Source organism: Humulus lupulus, chromosome X, assembly GCF_963169125.1.
Source record: "Humulus lupulus chromosome X, drHumLupu1.1, whole genome shotgun sequence".
Classification (NCBI taxonomy): domain Eukaryota; kingdom Viridiplantae; phylum Streptophyta; class Magnoliopsida; order Rosales; family Cannabaceae; genus Humulus; species Humulus lupulus.
The window spans coordinates 185263597-185269623 of NC_084802.1; positions in this window are offsets into that span (position 1 = coordinate 185263597).

Sequence of the window (6027 nt, forward strand, 5' to 3'; positions counted from 1 at the left end):
GCACCATCTTGATGCGTGTATATATATCTCTTCTATATAATAAGTGTGTAGATAACGGAAATTCTTGGTTTTAACGGTTTTTTATTTTTTTAATGTTAACTTTAACGGAATATTGTTATATTTAATAGAATATTCTTATATTTAACGGTAATTTGTAAATACTTAAACTTAAATAAAATAAAATAAATATTTAAAAAAAATTAAACTATGATATTTTTTTAGATATTTTACAATGATAATTATTTAAAAATAATAAATAATTAAACAAATTAAAATATGATATTTTTGAGATATTGTACAATGATAATTATTTAAAAATAATTAATAATTAAACAAATTAAAATATGACATTTTTGAGATATTTTACAATGATAATTATTTAAAAATAATAAAATCATACATTTTATAACTTAAATAAAATTTAATTAAACTTAAACTCACTTATTAGAATAATATCATATTAAATATATAATATAATCTACTGTTAATTAGCAACAAATTTTTTTTTTTTATATAGCAAGAAACTTAAATTTAAAACTCATGTATAATATTTAATATTACATTAAACATATAATATATAATCTATTGTTGTCACTCCCAAGTTCACAAACTAGAACAAACATAAACCTAAACAAAAATAAATAAATTATTTAATTAAAATAGGATATTTATTTAAAATTTATATGACATTAATATAAATTTAATAAAAATAATTAATAAATTCTATAAATAAAACTTAATAAATGTGCATATTGTACGTTGCTTGTATCTAGTATATATATGTGTGTATATTTATGATTTGTTGCAATGGTTAATTTGTGATTGTCACCACTTTGTTGTGTAGAGATATAGAAAATAGTACATAAACAGTAAAATGTAATATAAATTTTACACCTTATTTTAATAGAAAATAGTACTTACTTTACAAATAAATTTTAAGGTGATTCTATTAACACCTTTTTTTTTTCTTTTTGCATCCTCCATTAACAATAAAATTATATTTCTGTAGGAACACTTTTAATTTAACCGATAAACTAACAAGTATAAAATAAATTATAAATGTTAACATTTATTTTTATATATTTTAATTTCTTAACAAATATGAAAGTCAAATATATGTAATTTATTAATTGTAAATGAGGTAATTTTTTTTTTTAAATAATATTATTTATTTATTTTTATTTTGTGTTTAACAAAATAAAATTAAAATTTGAAATTGATTTTTTTTTTAATATGGAGATGTATTAATTTTTCTATATTATTTTAATAAATCATGGTGCAATTTTTTGTTTGTTTCTTTAAAAAAAAAACGGATGCCAAGCCAATACATAGGATTCATGCACTCTAAAAAAAAATACTTTAGTATATATACCCAAAATGATATATATATATATATTTAAAAAAAAAAAGTATTGCAACAAGGATAATTTTCATTAAATTATTATATGTGTAACAATGAAAATTCATTACGTGATGATAGGTCATTAGATTTAGATAGGCTACATACAATACAACCTCATGAAAATTTAAAAAATATATGGGTCAGTTACTAATTGGGTCTTATATCACCCATAAAATTCCCACAGTTGGATCTTAATAGATTTAAGAGTCTGGATTACGTATTAGCTGAGTTAACCTGTTTATATTAGCATTTATTATATTTATTTATATAGTTTTAGGAAAATCTCCTATACTATATATCATCACACCATCATAAATAAACTAGGCAACAATAATAGTTTTAAACCAGGCAACAAATTTTAGACTAATCAGTTCAATTAATCACCAGAGTGCAAGTTTTAAACTAGGCAACAATAATAGTTCAATCCAAACATATAAATTAATCTTAATACAGTTAAATAGGGGTCGACGTCCTTAGGCCGAGCCCTCCGATTATTAACTGATCCCAGATCGCTTAGGCCAAGTTGCGTTCAGTACACTCAGCATCAGCCCCAGCTCCCTTAGGTTGTATTTTCACATCACACATAACAGATTTACAGGTTACATAACACATACGTTCATTTACATGGAATCTCAGACCCATTCACAACTTAGGTGCAGTTTTCTTATCTCGAGTCCCGAGCGAAGGATAAAGAGCGGTCCCGAGCACGATTTTCAATCCTGAGCCTTAACAGTAATCCTAGTCACAAGCGACAATGGATAACTATAAAAAATTTAATCCAATTAAATGCTTTGGAATCAAATACTAACCTCCGGGACCTCGAATTCTACTAAACTGGGTAGTAGAAATCGTCCCGAGCCTCCCCAAGCCTAAAAACAAACCTAGGCTATGGCTGCCTAGGCGGGTCGCGACCTAGCCCTAAGGGTCACAGCGCGCCTCACGTCAGAGGCGCCAACCTCTTGTTCCAATGGGGAGGCGAGCCACGACTTGCCCTTTAGGGTCGCGACGCGCCCATAAGTCAGCAAGCCCCCAGGGCCTTATGGGGCACGCAGGCCGCAACTCCCATGAACTGGGTCGCGGCGTGCCCTAGTGAACCCAGAAATCCCTGGGTATCTCCAACATTTTTCCCAGCTTAACCCAATAATTTACACCCCAAACACCAGCCAAACCTAGAAGTATGCCTAAAATCCTCATTCAAAAAGCCCAAAAATCATAGAAATTCATAAACAACTAAATACCCTCTCCCAATACTCAAAATCAGACTTAAAAATCTACTTCCTTGCAAGCCTAAAATTCTAATGGAATTCAACATATTAATCAACCTAAAATCCTTACCTTGATGATGCTGATGTTGTTCCTGAGCTGCACCTCAAATGTAATGCCCCAAATTTCCTAATAAGGTTTAGGACCTTGATTAGGAGGCCGGGAGGGCCATAATTGATTTATTATGATATTTAATTATTATATGCATGTTTATGTGAATTATATTATTATATGATGGTAAATGCATGCATATGGGTTCATTTTTAATTATAAGGGCATTTTGGTAATTTGGCATTGGTTTTGATCTTGTTGCAGTATGTGTTTTGGATGAGAAATGGTGTTTGTGCTAGATGGAATTTAGGGCTTTGCTTTTCGGAATGGGTTTATGGTGAGGTTTGGGTATGGGACATGGGGTATGGCCGTTTGGCTATGGCTCTTTCTTTTGTGTAAAAAGTATGGTTCAATCGGACCATACAATAGCCCCTCGGTCCCAAGGGCATCCGATCGGATGCTAGCTATACTCGGACTAGGGCCCTCGGAACCTCGGACACGCACGCTTGAGCTGCTTGGACTAGACCCCACGGAGCCCTCGGACACTAGGTGTACCGCTCGGATGAGGCGTAGCTCCTCGGACCCAGGCGCGCATCTCCTCGGACAGTAGCTTCATGCGCGCATCTCCTCAAACAGCAGCTTCATGCACGCATCTCCTCGGGTGTGTAGGCATCCGACCGGATGCACCGCCCAGCTCCTCGACACTAAGCACACCGCTCGGACCAAGCATGGCATGCCCTAGGCACTTGGCACGCCACTTGGACCAAAAAAATTTCTATGTCCAAAAATTTTAATTCACGCTCACCCTAGGGACCTTAAGCAATTTTTAGGCACTTTAGGCACAAAATTTATTTTTTCTCCATGCATGCTAAATTTTCACTACTTAGATAAAAAAATTTCTAAGTAGAAAAATAAATTCTGCTCTTGTTGAAATTTATCTGTATGGTTACTCACCTCCCCATTTTTTTATTTTATGTAGAGGAATCGCTTCGACTATAGGGGAGGTGATAACCACACGCATTCTGATACTTTCATCCCGCAATTGAGCGATACTCCTCCAAGTAGCGACTCTTCGCTGTTAGTCATGCTTAACAATAGAGTTTCCTACTCGACCAATGATACATGCTCAGCTGACTAGGGAAGTTGTGTCTCTCCCGACCAGGAAAACGTTGCACTTGATTAGCTAGACTTTGTGCCTTGCCAGTAGTTCTCTTTTTTGTTGTGAAGACAATTGTTGCTTAGCAGCTTTGATATTTTTCTCGTACAACCGAGCTGTTGGCATTTATACTTTACTTTTCTTTGTTAACTTAAAACATTCTAAGTCTTTTTAGACTTAAAAAGTTATAAGTTTTTTTGTGAATAGTAAAGTCACTTTGATGTATGCCATATATTTTCGCATGAGTACTTAGTTTTCTAACTTAGAAATTCTAGACATTTCATAAGTCCATACTAAGTATACTTTCTCACACTCTTATTGCTTTAACATTTTATGAGCATAATGTTTATTGTCACACGAATATCTGCTCCTAACTTGAAATTTTAAAAAATTCCAAGTTACTTAAGCTTTGTCAAACAAGTTAGCTTAATGGCCTTTTTGGACTTCGAAAATTTACAAGTCAGCCTAAAAACATATATATTAACTCGTGCTCTTATTGCCTATGTTAAATTATATACCAGTATACCCCATATGCCCCCCAGGTGATCGAGGGTTGAAAGATCCTTAGTCACTTGCTACTTGACCGAATCTGTTCGAGCAGTTAATTACTCGTGAAACACATAGAATATATGGAAAATATTCGAGTAGTTGAACACTGCTTGAACGTATCGACCAGTTGAACACTGTCCAATTTTACTGACCAGTTGAACACTGCTCGGATAACTAACACACATGCATATTTGTAGCAAGAATCGACCACGTTGCGTGTAGTCTCTTTTATTACTCGTAAATTAAAAAGGACAAAACATGTCTAATAACGAGTCTTAAACAACCAAAATTGTTCAAAAATAAAATGACTGGTTAGCAAATAACCAGCTCATAAACCAAACTTAAATAACAAGTCAAACAACTCGAAATCAAGCTACCACTCTGAAAGCGGTATTTAGAAATAATATATCCTTCGATGCTCGCCACTCCAGTGGTTTCTGATCCTCGCACTCCCGCTCAGCATACTTCTTCTTTGCTTCGTTGCTTTCCTCAGCCAAGTGTGGACCTCCACATATAGTGTCTAAGGTAAAGTCCACAGGTCCGGGCTGCAAGGGTGGAGATCTTTGTCGCTTGAAACCAGGATTGCTGCTACCTCCTTCTCCTTGGGGTGTCTCTGCCCGATACTTCCTCAACTTGCCCGACCGGAGAAGAAATTCTATCTCGTCCTTGAGGTGATTGCATTCATTCGTATGGTGACCATAATCTCCATGGAAACGACAAAACTTATTCATGTCTCTCTTCCTCATCTCTTTTCTGATGGGTGGAGGTTTCTTGTAGGGAACCTCTTCATGACTAGCATGATATATTTCTGGTCGGCTAGCCGAGAGAGTGGTGTAGTTAGTGAATTGAGGCTCATACTTGGTTGGCTTTTCACTTGAATTCAACTTTGCTTTCTTTTCCTCATGGTGGCCAGACCCGTTATTTCCACGTTTCCTTCCACCAGAGTCAATTGATCCGCCCGGATTATTTATGTCATTCTCCTCTTTCTCTACTGCATCATCCAATTTCATATACTTGTCCGCCTGGTCAAGAAATTGTTGAAGTGTTGAAATTGGATTTCTATGTATACTGTCCCACAAAGGGCTCCGATAAGTTATCCCAGCAGATATGGCAACCATCTTCCCCTCGTCTCCTACAGTAGTTGCTCTATTGGCTTCTCTCATGAATCTCTGTATATAGTTCTTTAGAGACTCATATTTTCCTTGTTTGATATCTGCCAATTGGTTGGCATAAACTGGTAGAGTCCTGCCAGTGTTGAATTGTCTACAAAACTCCTTCCTGAATGCTTCCCAAGAGGTAATGGAGTTTGGCTTAAACTTCCAATACCATTCCTGGGCAGTATCCGACAATGTAGTCAGGAAAACTCTACACCGATAATCATCACTTACTCCAAGCAATTCCATCTGGTCCTCGAACTTCCCAATATGTCTAATGGGATCTGCCTTTTCTGTATATACTGGCAGAACCGGTGCTTTATATTTTGCCGGTGGCTGGGCTGTTCTAATCCGGGCACAAAATGGGCTGCCACTCCGGTGGTCTATTGCATCTATCCCGGAAGGTCGTTTTGACAAACCTTGCACTGCAGCTGCTAGTATATCCAGCTGGG